This window comes from Bos grunniens, chromosome X (assembly GCF_055505025.1).
Source record: "Bos grunniens cultivar Pamir isolate PY7600 chromosome X, Bosgru_T2T1.0, whole genome shotgun sequence".
In the NCBI taxonomy this organism is placed as follows: domain Eukaryota; kingdom Metazoa; phylum Chordata; class Mammalia; order Artiodactyla; family Bovidae; genus Bos; species Bos grunniens.
In genome coordinates this window covers 135,166,148-135,183,248 of record NC_141194.1, presented here as the reverse complement: position 1 = coordinate 135,183,248, position 17,101 = coordinate 135,166,148, and the positions used below count along the sequence as shown (strand labels likewise).

Sequence of the window (17,101 nt, the reverse complement as noted above, 5' to 3'; positions counted from 1 at the left end):
TCTCAGTATTTCACTTGTTTTCTTCTCCTTTATTCCCCTCTGTCCCTACTTTAAACTACAGTCAAATGTCTTATCTTGCAAACTGTGCATATGCAGTGATAATAAGAAGATATTAGTATGGCTGACACTGAAAGAAGCAATTAGAGGGCATATGTGAAATAAATCCAAAGTTAATAGATTCTTAAACCGATTCAATGCATCTTTCAAGGCTGCTTAAAAGGAAAATCCATCTGTAGCTGTTTATTCATTTGTACAGTAACAATTACTTTGATAGAGGAAAGACTTTTAAAAATTATTCTAGACTAACAATAGAGGCCAGAACAATTGACTTTAAGACCAAAGAATAAAGCCTAGACTTTCATTTTTTATTTATTTATTTGTTTAGCAAGCAATGTTTATTTACTGTATTTTTTCCAATTCTATTATTTATTTATTTATTTTTATCTCTATTGTCTTTTTTTTTTTTTTTTTTACTTTACAATATTGTATTGGTTTTGCCATACATCAACAAGAATCCACCACAGGTGTACACATAGTCCACGTCCTGAACCCCCCTCCCACCTCCTTCCCCATATCATCCCTCTGGGTCATCCCAGTGCACAAGCCCCAAGCATCCTGTATCCTGCATCAAACCTGGACTGGTGATTTGTTTCTTATATGATATTATACATGCTTCAATGCCATTCTCCCAAATCATCACACCCTTTCCCTCTCCCACAGAGTCCAAAAGACTGTTCTATACATCTGTGTCTCTTTTGCTGTCTCGCATACAGGGTTGTCGTTACCATCTTTCTAAATTCCATATATATGCATTAGTATACTGTATTGGTGTTTTTCTTTCTGGCTTACTTCACTCTGTATAATAGGCTCCAGTTTCATCCACCTCATTAGAACTGATTCAAATGTATTCTTTTTAATGGCTGAGTAATACTCCATTGTGTATATGTACCACAGCATTCTTATCCATTCATCTGCTGATGGACATCTAGGTTGCTTCCATGGCCCAACTATTATAAACAGCACTGCAATGAACATTGGTGTCTCTTTCAATTCTGGTTTCCTCGGTGTGTATGCCCAGCAGTGGGCTTGCTGGGTCATAAGGCAGTTCTATTTCCAGTTTTTTAAGGAATCTCCCCACTGTTCTCCATAGTGGCTGTACTAGTTTGCATTCCCACCAACAGTGTAAGAGGGTTCCCTTTTCTCCACACCCTCCAGCATTTATTGCCTGTAGACTTTTGGATCACAGCCATTTTGACTGGCATGAAATGGTACCTCATAGTGGTTTTGATTTGCATTTCTCTGATAATGAGTGATGTTGAGCATCTTTTCATGTGTTTGTTAGCCATCTGTATGTCTTCTTTGGAGAAATGTCTGTTTAGTTCTTTGGCCCATTTTTTGATTGGGTCATTTATTTTTCTGGAATTGAGCTGTAGGAGTTGCTTGTATATTTTTGAGATTAGTTCTTTGTCAGTTGCTTCATTTGTTATTACTTTCTCCCATTCTGAAGGCTGTCTTTTCACCTTGCTTAGAGTTTCCTTTGTTGTGCAGAAGCTTTTGAGTTTAATTAGGTCCCATTTGTTTATTTTTGCTTTTATTTCCAATATTCTGGGAGGTGGCTCATAGAGGATCCTGCTGTGATTTATGTCGGAGAGTGTTTTGCCTATGTTCTCCTCTAGGAGTTGTATAGTTTCTAGTCTTACCTTTAGATCTTTAATCCGTTTTGAGTTTATTTTTGTGTATGGTGTTAGAAAGTGTTCTAGTTTCATTCTTTTACAAGTGGTTGACCAGTTTTCCCAGCACTACTTGTTAAAGAGATTGTCTTTTCTCCATTGTATATTCTTGCCTCCTTTGTCAAAGATAAGGTGTCCATAGGTGTGTGGATTTATCTCTGGGTTTTCTATTTTGTTTCAGTGATCTATATTTCTGTCTTTGTGCCAGTACCATACTGTCTTGATGACTGTGGCTTTGTAGTAGAGCCTGAAGTCAGGCAGGTTGATCCCTCCAGTTCCATTCTTCTTTCTCAAGATTGCTTTGGCTATTTGAGGTTTTTTGTATTTCCTTACGAATTATGAAATTATTTGTTCTAGCTCTGTGAAAAATACCATTGGTAGCTTGATAGGGATTGCATTGAATCTCTAGATTCCTTTGGGTAGTATACTCATTTTCACTATATTGATTCTTCCAATCCATGAACATGGTATATTTCTCCATCTATTAGTGTCCTCTTTGATTTCTTTTAAAAGTATATCACAAATTGTTTAGTTTAAGCTCAGTCTTGAATGATTTGTGTAGCCTAGTTCATGTTGTTTATAAATGCTGTATAACTATACTATGTACCAAGTTCGATGTTAGCTGCTGAGGTTTCAACTGGGAAGTAAATTAAATAGTATCTGCCATCATGAAGCTTAGATTCTAGCAATCAGTCATAACTAGCCTAATAATTAACTTTGGTTATAATGATCAATATAATCTTGCCCTTAATGTAGCATAATTAGCATAGTATCAGATATAAAAAACAATTAACTTATTCACACTGTATACTGCAAAAATCCAAAGAAGTAGGCTCAACTGAAAGCTGTTTTTAGAATAATTGTTCTTTAAATTTAATAGTAATAATAGCTGATATTTAATGACTGCCTACCACTTGCCACACAATACTTTAAACCTTTGACCGGCATGAACTTATTTAATTCTCACAGTAATCCTGGGAGGCATTACTATAATTATCTCTGTTTTACACATGAGGAAACTGAGGCTTATGGAGGTTAATAAGTTGTCCAAAGTCTTTCATCCAGAAAGCAACAGATCTATTGAAATCCAAGTGGTCTAACTACAGGGTCAGTTCATTCTATCACTCTGCAGCTTACCAGGTATCTAGGATTTGGGACAGAGTCATAGAAGACAACATGAAGTTTATTTTCCACATCCATCAAGGACTATTTAAAAATGTTTTAATTCTAGGGGAAACCAAGTTCAAGTGTACATCTGTGTGTATATGAAGGATCAAAAGGTAACTGTTATAACTTCAGTAAATTCATTTTATTATTGAGACTTGTGTAAAGTTGATTACAAATAGCACTGCCAATTTATATTATTTCTCTGGTTAAAAAATCTCTCACAATTTTGCATTGATTTGATCATTAATTATATATCTAAATACATATTTCTAATTCACTCCATAGACCTATTGATGAGTGTACTATATACCAGAGGCTGGGGATATGAGGGGTTTAGAGGCTAGGGGATGGTAAAATGAAACTAAATGCATTTCAGTGAGTGGTAAGGAAAGCCCTGTAGCTGTTCTGTTGAAGTATAACTGATTCATGATTATTATAGCTTTTTAAATACACCTTTCAATTTTAGAACACTTTTAAATTTACAAAATTATTGCAAAGATTGTACATAAATCTCCTGTATGCCCACTCCCTATTTATATTATACATTCAGTTCAGTTCAGTTCAGTTGCTCAGTCATGTCCAACTCTTTGCGACCCCATGAATTGCAGCACGCCAGGCCTCCCTGTCTATCACCAACTCCCAGAGTTCACCCAAACTCATGTCCATTGAGTCAGTGATGCCATCCAGCCATCTCATCCTATGTCGTCCCCTTTTCCTCCTGCTCCCAATCCCTCCCAGCATCAGAGTCTTTTCCAATGAGTCAGCTCTTCGTGTGAGGCGGCCAAACTATTATAGTTTCAGCTTCAGCATCAGTCCTTCCAAAGAACACACAGGAATGATCTCCTTTAGAATGGACTGGTTGGATCTCCTTGCAATCCAAGGGACTCTCAAGAGTCTTCTCCAACACCACAGTTCAAAAGCATCAGTTCTTTGGCGCTCAGCTTTCTTCACAGTCCAACTCTCACATCCATACATGACCACTGGAAAAACCATAGTCTTGACTAGGCGGACCTTTTTTTGCAAAGTAATGTCTCTGCTTTTGAATATGCTGTCTAGGTTGGTCATAACGTTCCTTCCAAGGAGTAAGCGTCTTTTAATTTCATGGCTGCAGTCACCATCTGCAGTGATTTTGGAGCCCAGAAATATGAAGTTCGTACACTGTTTCCACTGTTACCCCATCTATTTGCCATGAAGTGATGGGACCAGATGCCATGATCTTCGTTTTCTGAATGTTGAGTTTTAAGCCAACTTTTTCACTCTCCACTTTCACTTTCATCAAGAGGCTTTTTAGTTCCTCTTCACTTTCTGCCATAAGGGTGGTGTCATCTGCATATCTGAGGTTATTGATATTTCTCCCAGCAATCTTGATTCCAGCTTGTGCTTCTTCCAGCCCAGCGTTTCTCATGATGTACTCTGCATATAAGTTAAATAAGCAGGGTGACAATATACAGACTTGATGTACTCCTTTTCCTATGTGGAACCAGTCTGTTTTTCCATGTCCAGTTCTAACTGTTGCTTCCTGACCTGCATACAGGTTTCTCAAGAGGCAGGTCAAGTTGTCTGGTATTCGCATCCCTTTCAGAAGTTTCCACAGTTTATTGTGATCCACACAGTCAAAGGCTTTTGCTGTTAGAAAGTTATATTCTAACAGGAGAGTTTCAACTGTCCCAAAAGAGTTTGCAAACATTTTAAACACCACTTATTTTTTTTATCAAGCTCTGTCTCTAAAAAAATAAATAAATAAATACATTTGTCAAAATTTCAAAACAAATTTTTTATAGTAAAGCTGAAACATAACTTGTTTAAAAACATATTTAATAGAGGTGCCTAGTCTTAATTACAACAGATGTTATTAGTAAACTTAGCAAATATGGATGTTTTAATATCTCATGAAAGTGCATGACAGTCCTGTCTATCCTTGGGGGCCAAAGAAGGAAAACTAGAAGGGTCATAGTTTTGTTTGAACTCACTGTGAGCACATCATCCCCATTATTTATATCCTTTTTAAGGGATATCATACCTGAAAATATGCTTGACCAATTACATTTTTATAGAAAATTTCTAATTGGAAAAGACAGGTCCACACCACTGTAGTGATTTCCCATAACTCATGTGCTTCTTATGCTGTGTAATTTACAATTGCTCTCCTTCTTGAACAGGATTAAAGTCATATGTCATGGGTGATTAGACAGCCCCTTTGTACCCTCAGGTTCAAAGAAATAAATGGGAACAATTTCCCTTTCAATAGACAATGGTGGATAAGGAAGCAAATACACAAGGTCAGCCATAATCAGCCTGCATGGCTGTGTCAGTGCCTGAAACATATACACAGTAATAGACCTGATTAAGAACACCTCTTATTTCTGATTATAATATTTTCCTCTGGATTATAACACTATGCCCTTGGAATTTTCAAAGAAAATAAAGACTTTATATACTTTAAAAAAATATTATGATAAAAATAGCAAACTGTCTCATGCTACCATTCAAGATTCAAATTTATTTTTAAAGGTTTTCTATTTCTCTCCTAATGTGTGATATATTTTGGGGAAGGAATTTTATTTGTTTGACATATTCCTTCTCTGATTCAGTCCCGCACAATATAAAAAGAAATATTTTTCAATTAAAGATTGCAGTTAATATAGTGAGCTTTGAAAAGGTCAAAACCTCAGTCTAGGCTTCAACCATAGTGACTTTTACAGAGTTTTATTTCTTTATTATTAACAATATTATGTTTGCTCTTAGGTGTAGTAAAGACAGAATTGGTCAGAGAGAAGAAAACAATACAGAATAGTTTAGCTTTCTTATTTTCTTATCCAAAAGCTTTGATAACAGAAAGGATTTCTGGCTCGTTTTTGTGTGTCTGTGTGTGTTTTCCATATCCAGAAAGAAATTTACCTTGCCAGTATGTTATTTGAGATGGCATTGCTTCCTTGGAACAGTACCCAAGAGGAGGGCTGTATCCCTTTTCTAGTAATATACAACCCACACAGCAGGAAGAAGTCAGTTCATGTACTTTTAAAATAGACTTTAAACTTTGAAAAAATATGAATCTATCTGGATTGATGGTACGTATGTGTGTACATTATTTTTGCCTGTGTACTCAAATGGGGCATCTGTATTTAATCTGACAGTATATCTCATGAACATACAAATTGAGCAAGTTTCACATCCGAGGTAATCAAGTTCTCTGTGACAACCTCAGCAATCTTCCTGTTTCAGGGTTGGTGACATATCCATCCTCCCAGATAAAGCCCTGACTAATAGATGAGAATGTTAACATCTTTCACTCTTTATATCTATCCAGAGATAATTCAGAGGACAAGGGAGATAGTGTGTGCCACATTAGGGCTTGTTTTGCTCATTCCTTAGACAGTTAAGTGGAGACAGGTGACTATGAAATATGACAAAGCTAATATTTATTTTCAGCAGTAATGTTTTTACTTGAAAGCATTCCTTTGGTGAGGGGATTTCTTACTAGCTCATTTATATAACTTATTTCTATTTCAATGAAAGTTTGTAGTTTGCTATGTGATTATGTGCCACGCCAAGGCTTCTGAGAACATCCTGTCTAAGAAAACAATTTCTAACTGGTCAAGCACCTATTCCCTTTGGAAAAGAATCAGATAGGAAATTCAGTTATTCAAATAGTAGTTTGAAGCTACTGTAGACTTAGAATTCCTTTTACTGCTGGAATCAATGTGTTGAAAGACAAGGGTATTTGGGGATACATGAAAAGTTTTTATGATGCTTATTAAGAAAAAATGTAATAGGAGCTACATGAAGATCATAACCATAGTGGTATTGAAAATGCATTCATTTCTTTCCCTTTTCTACTACCTTTTCTGGATTATTTTTTTTCCCTTTTGTGTCCTAATTCTACAATGTCTTTTAGGACCAGAGATGGAAATATTAGATGCTAATAGAAATATTAATATTTTTTCATTCTGTATATGGTGAATGAATGCATTTATCCTTTTGTTTCATCCCTTCCATAATTCACAATAATAATACTGAGCTTTGGAATTATTTAGAGGGCATGAAAATAGGACTGTATCAAGAATAACAGATCTCATATTTTTGGCTTTCACACCACGTGCTGATTAAGAACCTTTCATCAAGGAAACTGTTTCTTCATTGTTGGAGGGCTTGTTGTGAAGACCATTAAAGATTTTTGTGTGACAGGGCACATGAACTATTTTTTACATGATGCAGAAAATAAAAGAGGAACATTTAGGATATAGCAGAAAAATATTATGTTAGTCAAGCTGTTTGAGGTTGCAAGAAAGAGACACACTTGGTTACTTTCAGTTTTGAAGATCTGTTGCAATATGCAAGAATGATTTCTTTTAAAGACCAGTCCATCAACCATGTAGTTTCAGATGTATACCACAATTTATAAAAATTGGAAAATGTAGTCAGTGTTCCTTTGCTTGGCTGAAATAACCTATTTTCTCTTTGTAATCCTAACACAGTTGTCCAAATGGAGAATTTGACTTGAGTTAATAGGCTGCTATATCATATGGAGTAACTTCTGGAGAGTTGGCCTCCTTTGTACAGCCCATATACTATTGCTTTCAAATAAAGAGTTGATGCCTAATTTGAGGACAGCAGAGATGGCTTTAGTAAGATATAGTGTCAAAGCTAAGTAATTGCAGCCAATGCATGAGAGACAACACTGAAACTAACGATAAATCATTAGCAAGTGTATACAGTTGTACAAGAATGGTATTAAGTATTGATGATATTATTTGTTTGTTTTTTTTTTTCAATTGGAGGATAATTGCTTTACAATGTTGTACTGGTTTATGCTGTACAACAATGTGAGTCAGCTTTAACCATACAGAGCCTTCCTCCCACTCCCACCACGCCATGCCACCCCTGACAATAGTATTTTGATCCTAATGAGGTCCATCTCTTTTGTTTCCCCCTGAAACTATCTGTTCTTAGGGTACAAGCTAATATGCATTTCCCCTTAGGGCACAATTTGGGAAACTAGTAATTTAACTGGTGATATGTCATTTTGTTGATTTTAAAGTAATATTCAAACACCTTTCCTCATCCCTAATTGGCTAAAGTATTACAAAACCAAATTACATAATCCCAAAGAAACATAGTCATGGGAATATATGTAATATCATACTGAATTGCCTCATTCTCCTAATTTATCCTACATAATTTAGGTTTTCTTTGTCTTACCCAAGAATACCTCTGCCATTTATTATTCTTCAGATAGTTGAAATACGGTATTCCTAAGTAAGATTTTGGAAACTCTGTAGGACAAAGGAGCCATGGGAATCTTGTTGTAGAGTCTATGTTGTTTGGTCATTTCAGGAGTTACACTTTGCAGGTTAAGGTATATATTATTTAGCAGAGAACTAATTTTGATAACTTTTTTCTGGAGGATTTTTGATATTTGCAAGCACTTTGAGGTTTTATTTGTATTACCTAGAGCTCATACAGTACAAAGAGATAGCATACTTAAAGGAGGGATTGATTTAGGGCTTATTTGTTTCATAATTTTTGGAAGAAGAGGAAAAAGTAATGGAGCATGATTCCAGATGATTGAAGGATGAAATGATTCAGTGGTTCTGCTACCACTGAAATCTATATAAAGTTTGAGAATTCCTAAGAATAAGCTAGTTATTATAAAATCAGGTCTTCCAGATTCTTATTGGATTTTAACACTAAAAGTCTTACATCCTCTAGTTTCTAGTTTTCCAGAGATTGTCTCAGATTTACAACAGAAAGTTCCATATTTGGGGAACCCCCACAGTCCCAAGGAAACCAGCACTCTTGGTTACCTCCTCATGAGAAATCTTTAGGCCAAAAGCACCCAGCTAATTAAGCTGCTCCCAAATTCCTGACTCACACAAAAAAATGTTGGTGGCTTTAAACCACTGTTTTTTGTTTGAACATTTGTTTATTGATTTTTTGATTGTGCGGGGTTCTTCATTGGTGTGCCAGCTTTCTCTAGTTGTGACAAGCAGGGGCTACTCTCTAGTTGCTGTGTGTGTGCCTCTCATTGCAGTGGTGTGTCTTGTTGCGCAGCACAGGCTCTATGGTGAGCAGGCTTCAGTAGTTGTGGCATGTGGGCTCAGTAGTTATAGCTCCCGCCCTCTAGAGCACAGGCTCAATAGTGGCACATGGGCATACTTGCTCCTTGGCATGTAGGATCTTCCCCAACCAGGGATTGAATCCGTGTCCCCTTCATTGGCATGTGGTTTCTTTATCACTGAGTCACCAGGGAAGCCTTAAACCGCTGTGTTTTGTGGTAATTTCTACACATCAACTAATAACTAATACAGTACCCATTTTACAGTTGAAGAAATAGAAGCAGACATTTTAATTTCAGAAAAAAAATTGTCTTTTAAAGAGTTGCTTAGCTCACGTATGTAGCATGAATATAGATTCAGTGTGATTGTGGGCCACAATTACCATTAAGTTATGTGTGCCAAAGTGATATAAAATTTAAAAAAAATATGAACCATCAATAATTCATGTTTCAGCAATGGCCTGAGATTTGAAAGAGAATAATAAGAAAGCATTATTGGTAAACATCAGAAATTTCTGTTATCTTCAGAATTTACTAATAAGGAAATTGAATACTCAGCAAAATTTTGAATAAATTAAGATCACTTGCTCTCTGTATGCCATCAATATTTTGAATAACTTACTCCAGTCAACACCTTGTCTTCCTTTAGACTACAGACAATGAACTGGCTTACATATATTTGGGTTTAGTAATGCAATGAGGTTTTCACAACAAGCCTCACTGTTGCAGTAAGTATTTTGAATAAACCATCAAACATGCTCAAAATAGATTCATATTTTAGCAAATAGTCTGTCTTAAGTAGCCCAATAATGAAGATTTTACTTGCAGTAATATCATTTATTGCATTGTTTCAATTCTTTTCTTTTATATACAGAGCTATTGCCAAAGGCCTTCTAGAATTCCAAGGAAAAAAACAAACTGCCTTTTAAAGTTGAGTTGTTAGAAAATTGATAGTTTAGCATTTTATATCCTACCAGACTTGCATGAAAGTCTTGTTGAGGATAAGTAAAAAGAAATCTTTTTTCACACTCAAGTCAGTTAGAAGATTTTAAAATTAATGAAGTTTACTGTTTTTTAAAATATATTTTAAAATGTATTTTCAGGTAAATATAATAACATTAAGGTCAGATGAAGTTGGACTTTGGATGTGAAATCAAAGACTTTGAACTTTACTTACATTCCAGCAATTCCTCAATCTTGCTATACCTCAGAATGACCTGGAAGCTTTAAAACTACAGACTCCAGGACTCCAACTCAGATTGAGTAGCCAAGGTAGGTGTTAATTTTCTTTTTGCTTTTATTTGTTTTTACAGTAACTTGATGACAGGCAAAAAGGAAGATAATTCCAGGGAAATGTACAAGATGGACTGATAGAATGAGAAGAGACAATCTCTTGAGAAACAGTGGAAGCAGATATTTTAGATAAGGGTTTTTTAGTATGGTTCTAGGCATAAGGTGAGTACCAAGATTAGGATAGCATCGTAATGAAACACTTTGTTACTAATGTCAGACATTTCCACAGAAGTCTGTTTCTCTTTGCTATTTTTGGTTTGGTCTTGTCCTGCTCTTGTGTGCTCTTCCTTTAAAGGCCAGATAATGTTAAATTTACATCTGTATAGAATAAACCACCAGAAATTCAAACAGTTAGAAATGTCATCCTATCAGCCTGGGTTCTGCTTTGAATTCTGCCTTTCAGTCAAAGGAAAGCTTGGGCTACCCCTGAGGTTACATTTGATCCTTAAATCTTTCTGTCCCCACCAGAAGAGAGGTTAAAAAGAGAGAAAAATCCTCAAACAATACTTCTGCAAACAACTAACACCTAAACAGAGGAGATAGGATGAGCAGGGTCAGGAGAGAAAAGTCTCAGATGAGAGTGCCCATTTATGTACAAAATAATATTACATATCACTCTTGGAGGTGGAGGTGTTATTAGATGAAAGCACTGTCATTTCATCAAAAGAAGAACAGACAGCCTCAAACCACCCCTGGAGGTATGTCTAACCGTGTTGGTATTAAGTGGCAACTTGCTATTATATGTGTTCAATCAAATATCCTTGATAGGTGCTCTTTGTACCAGTCCAATTCTCAAATTTGGGAATCTTTGGGGATTGTATTATGTCATAATAATTGAATTTATTATGTCTTATGTCAGCAACTACATATAAGTTTATAGAATACACAATTCTGTCTACTGTAAATTTTGTCTACTGTAAGACAAAATTGGGCACTCTATAAATTTCTATGCTTTATCCACTCAATCACACACCCCAAAAATCAATCTAGAAGATATTTAGAAATGCAAAGAAAAATGTATGTTCTATCTCTAAAAGCAAATAGAAAGGTAACTTAATAAAAAAAAAAAGATGTATTATAAATCAAGTTGTTTTTGTTTTGTGTTGTTTTCTACAATGCTAGCTGTAGCACTCTGCTGTATTTGAATGACAACCTATATACACTCTCATGGCATGCTCAGAACAAACATTGGCATGATAATCAGACTAGGCATCTCTGCTGGGAAAAGAAAGGCTACAATACTGGTCACCAGGAGGAAGGTCAAAACATCTCTTGTGGTTATGGGAGGAAAGATCATAAAATATTAACTTTACCATTTCCAACATTGTACACTGAATTTTCTCACACATCTGTCCTTGGGTTCTGGAGTTACTGCAATAATTACATCTGTGAATCAGCTGAAGTAAATGTTACAAATAGTACAAATAATGACAGTAGCAATAGCAGCAGTTGACAGGTTATTGAAAACCTGTTTGGTGCCAACTACCTTTGGAATTCACAAAGCTCTGTGAGGGCAGGGAGTTTTGTCTGATTACTGCTGTATTCTCAGTACCTAGAACCATGCCTATGACTACAGTATGGGCTCACTATAACTAGTGTGGTTGAACAAATAATGAACTACTACATTGCAGTCATCATTTTATTTAAATCAAAAAGCAAACAAGACAAATAAGGTATTTGCCTTCATAGAGTGTATAGCCTAGCAGATTATTTTCCATTGCATATATATACACACATGAACATGTAACTGAGAAATATCACATAAGGGTAAAGACTTTAAAGTTTGTACATTTAATCATTTTTTAAGTTCTTTTGCTATTTTTTTAATTTTAATTTTATTGGAATGTAGTTGATTTCCGGTGTGTAAGTTTCAGGTATACAGCCAAGTGATTCAGTTATACATATACATATATTCTTCTTCAGATTCTTTTCTTACATAGGTTATCACAGAACACTGACTAGAGTTCCCTGTGCTATACTGTAGGTCCTTGTTGGTCATCTATCTTAAATGCAGTAGTGTATGTATGTTCATCCAAAGCTCCTGAATATTCCCTCCCCCTCCACAAATGTTTCCTTTTTAGTAACCATAAGTTTCTTTTCAATATCTGTAAGTCTGTTTTGTAAATCTGTTCATTTATATCATTATCTATCATATCACTCATAAGAGTTATATCCACATAAGAGTTATATCATATGTTTGATACCTTTCTCTGTCTGACTTACTTCACTAGTATGATAATCTCTAGGTCCAGCTATGTTGCTGCAAATGGCATTATTTCATTCTTTTTAATGGCTGAATAGTATTCCAGTGTGTGTGTATGTGTGTGTGTGTGTGTGTGTGTGTATGTATAAAACCTCTTCTTTATTGATTCATCTATTGATGGACGTTTAGGTTGCTCCCATGACCTGGCTATTGTAAACAGTGCTTCAGTGAACATTGGGGTGCATACCTTTCATATTATGGTTTTCTCTGGGTGTATGCCTAGGAGTGAGATTTCTGTACCATATGGTAGTTTTCATTTTATTTTTTAAAAGAACCTCTGTACTGCTCCCCATAGTGGTTATACCAATTTACATTTACACCAACATTATAAGGGGTTTCCCTGATGGTTCAGACAGTAAAGAATCTGCCTGAAATGTGGGAGACCTGGGTTTGATTCCTGAGTCCGGAAGATCCCTCAGATCTTTAATTGGATGATAATTGTTTACAGTGTTGTGTCAGTTTTGTTGTTACAACTATGAGAATCAGCCATAAGTATACATATATCCCCTCCCTCTTGAGCCTTCCTCCAACCCCACCCCAGCGCTCCCACCCCACCCCCATCCCACCCCTTGTGATGATGGTTATTTTGACTGGTGTGAGGTGATACCTCATTGTAGTTTTGATTTGCATTTCTCTGATAATTAATGGTGTTGACCATCTTCTCATGTGCTCTTTGGCCATCTTTATGTTTTCTTTGGAGAAATGTCTCAGATCTTCTGCCCATCAATTTTTTTTTTTAATATTGAGCTGCTTTTATATTTTGGAGAGTAATCCCTTGTTAGCTGCTTTGCCTGTAAATATTTTCTCCCATTTTGTGGATTGCATTTTTGTTTTGTCTATGGTTTCCTTTTCTGTGCAGAAGCTTTTAAGTTTAGTTAGGTCCCATTTGTTTTTGTTTTTATTTTCATTACCCTAGAGGTGGATCAAAAAAGAGCTTACTAATATGTTTCATGTCACAGAGAGTTCTGCCTATCTTTTCCTCTAAGAGTTTTATAGTATCTGGCCTTATATTTAGGTCTTTAATCCACTTAGAGTTTATTTTTTGTGTAAGGTGTTATGGAGCGTTCTAATTTCATTCTCTTACATGTAACTATCCAGTTTTCCCAGCAGTACTTATTGAAGAGACTGTCTTTTCTCCATTGTATATTCTTGCCCCCTTTGTATAGAGTAATTGACCGTAAGTTCAGTTCAGCCGCTCAGTCATATCTGACTCTTTGCGACCCCATGAACTGCAGCACGCCAGGCCTCCCTGTCCATCACCAACTCCCAGAGTCCACCCAAACCCACGTAATGCCATCTAACCATCTCATCCTCTGTTGTCCCCTTCTCCTTCTGCCCTCAATCTTTCCCAGCATCAGGGTCTTTTCAAATGAATCAGCTCTTCGCATCAGGTAGCCAAAGTATTGGAGTTTCAGCTTCAACATCAGTCCTTCCAGTGAACACCCAGGACTGATCTCCTTTAGGATGGACTGGTTGGATCTCCTTGCAGTCCATGACCATAAGTACATGGGTTTATTTCTGGGCTTACTGTCCTGTTCCACTGATCTATATTAAAATTTATTTATTGTGCCTTTTTCCTATTAGGATGTAAGTTTCACATGAACTGGAACTTGTCTGTCTTCTTCACTATGTCCTCTAATGCCTAGAACAGTATCCTGCATATGATACTCAATAAACAGTTAAACTTTTGATCATTCTGCCTACACTTGGTTTACATTCCCTGGGCATTTATTTACTTTGAAAAGGGGGAGCTTATACTGAACCTCCAGTATTTTAGTTGAAAGATATCTGCATAAAAGTAACAGAAAAAGGACTGAAAGATAGGAAGGAGAAACCAATAAAGAATATTTCCTAAAAGCAATTGGAAATGACAAAATCACAGAAATGGAGGACAGATTAGAGGTTTCCAAAGGTTAGGAGCAGGGTGGGACGAAATAAAGTAAGTATAGCTATAATAAGGCAACTCAAAGATCCTTGTGGTAAGGGGATTGTTTTGTGTGTTGATTGTGTCAATATCAATGTGTATCCTGGTTGTGATACTGTACTGTAGTTTTCCAAGATGTTGCCATTGGGAGAAACTGATTAAATGATACATAGGTTCTCTCCATATTATTTCTTATAATTGCATGTGAGTCTACAATTACCTCAAAATAAAGTGTTTAATTAAAAAAAAGTCACTGTTACTGTGTCAGAAATAATGCACTTAGAATATTTAGATACTTAAAATACAGATGGAAATTTTGCTCCCCCATCAAAGGCTCACTTCTAACTTTAGTTTCCAAGGATTGATAGAGACATCTCAGAGGCCCAAGCCAGCAATTACTGACAGAAGACAAAATTGTGTGCTACATAAATGTATGTGTTTTACCATCTCTATTGCCATGAAAAATATTTCTAAAATCCAAAATGTCATGTTTTCAAGTTATTCTCAAATCTGCTGGCAGTTGTAGCTGTTTGTAACATTGATTCTCAGTCTGGAATGTATGCTGAACAACTTGAACATAACTCTGGGATTTGGCATGTAGGTCTGTTTGCTCTTTTCAATGATTTTGGATGACATCCAGACAAATTCATAAACGTAATATTCAGAGCATACTTCTTTTCTTTCCCAGCCTTATCCCAAGACATAAGTCACTTCCATGGGTGTGTGCTTGGGTACTTTTCCCCCTCTTATTTAAAGCTAGAAGGCAAGAGTAAAAAAAAAAAAAAATATATATATATATATATATATATACACACACACACACACACACACACCCTTCTGGATCACCACTTACATGAAAATTCTATGGAAAAGGAAGATCTGTTTTTAAATAACAGCCTAGTATGTGAGCCTCCCAGCACTGCAGTCTCCAACTTCTTGGCAGCAACATTTCATGTTTGATATCATAGGTAAACAGTACTTAAATATAAATATACATCAAATCTGGTACTGATGTTAAGTCCAAATTCTTTGCTTCTTTGAAATCTGATGTAAAGGTTATAGACTAACTCCTCGAGCTTCTGGTGTTACATGAGATCAACTCACTTAACAAACAACATGTCTGTATACACAATGTAGTCACTATAAATAGTGTGTTAAAAATGTTTGACTTTCAGTTCAGTTCAGTCACTCAGGCATGTCCGACACTTTGTGACCCCATGAATTGCTGCATGTCAGGCCTCTCTGTCCATCACCAACTCCCGGAGTTCACCCAGATTCACATCCATTGAGTCAATGATGCCATCCAGCCATCTTATCCTCTGTAGTCCCCTTCTCCTCCTGCCCCCAATCTCTCCCAGCATCAGAGTCTTTTCCAATGAGTCAACACTTCACATGAGGTGGTCAAAGTACTGGAGTTTCAGCTTTAGCATCATTCCTTCCAAAGAAATCCCAGGGCTGATCTTCTTCAGAATGGACTGGTTGGATCTCCTTGCAGTCCAAGGGACTCTCAAGAGTCTTCTCCAACACCACAGTTCAAAAGCATCAATTCTTTGGTGCTCAGCCTTCTTAACAGTCCAACTCTCACATACATACATGACGACAGGAAAAACCATAGCCTTGACTAGATGGACCTTTGTTGGCAAAGTAATGTCTCTGCTTTTGAATATGCTATCTAGGTTGGTCATAACTTTCCTTCCAAGGAGTGAGTGTCTTTTAATTTCATGGCTGTAGTCACCATCTGTAGTGATTTTGGAGCCCAGAGAAATAAAGTCTGACACTGTTTCCACTGTTTCCCCATCTATTTGCCATGAAGTGATGGGACCAGATGCCATGATCTTCGTTTTCTGAATGTTGAGCTTTAAGCCAACTTTTTCACTCTCCACTAACATAGCTTAAGGCAAACATTTCCATAAGAAAAATACATAGGTTCGCTTCAGTCATGTCCGACTCTTTGTGACCATATGGACCATAACCCGCCAGGCTCCTCTGCCCATGGGATTCTCCAGGCAAGAATACTGAAGTGGGTTGCCATGCGTTCCTCCAGGTGATCATTCTGACCCAGGGACCGAACCCATGTCTATTATGTCTCCCAGATTGGCAGGCTGTGTTCTTTACCACTAGTGCCACCTGGGAAGATAGCTTTGACTATGCAGACAGTTATAAAGTTATGAGCTTGATGTTTATTTTTATGTTTCATGAAAGCATGCTTCATTTTCATGCTTTATTTTCATGCATTCATGTATGCATGAACATACATATCTTATTTATCTGTACTGATCACACTATGTATTTCTACCTATCTATTGATTAATATAATAACACAGACATTTTCATAGTCATATAAGTAGTGGACTCCATAGTTACTGGCAGTAGGATTACATCTAGAATATTAAAGGAAAATCTTTAATCTGTTAAAAATCTCATCATTCCAAGCTATTTTATATTGTTAGATGGCATTTTGGAATTAGGCCATAGCTGGTAGCCGTGATGGGAAGAAACAATGAAAAGAGAAAATGACTGGCAAAGCTGCTAATGAACTGATTTGACACAGTGTTTAGCACACAGAGTTCATTATAAACTTGTAGATGACAGACATTTAGACTATTCTGAATGACCATATTAAGAAAGAAACTAAAGCAGGGTCTGTAGCTGATACTGCAAAAGTCATC

General features: G+C 36.4%; 1 long non-coding RNA gene across 8 annotated transcripts in view; it reads left to right on the top strand.

Moving 5' to 3' along the window:
• LOC147341458 (uncharacterized) overlaps positions 1–17,101 on the top strand; it is a 189,644-nt gene that overhangs the window by 90,525 nt on the left and 82,018 nt on the right. For all 8 annotated transcript variants that reach the window (XR_015159445.1, XR_015159443.1, XR_015159444.1 and 5 more), the window contains one exon: positions 10,056–10,224. This is a non-coding gene — a long non-coding RNA (uncharacterized LOC147341458). The remainder of the gene's footprint in view (positions 1–10,055; positions 10,225–17,101) is intronic.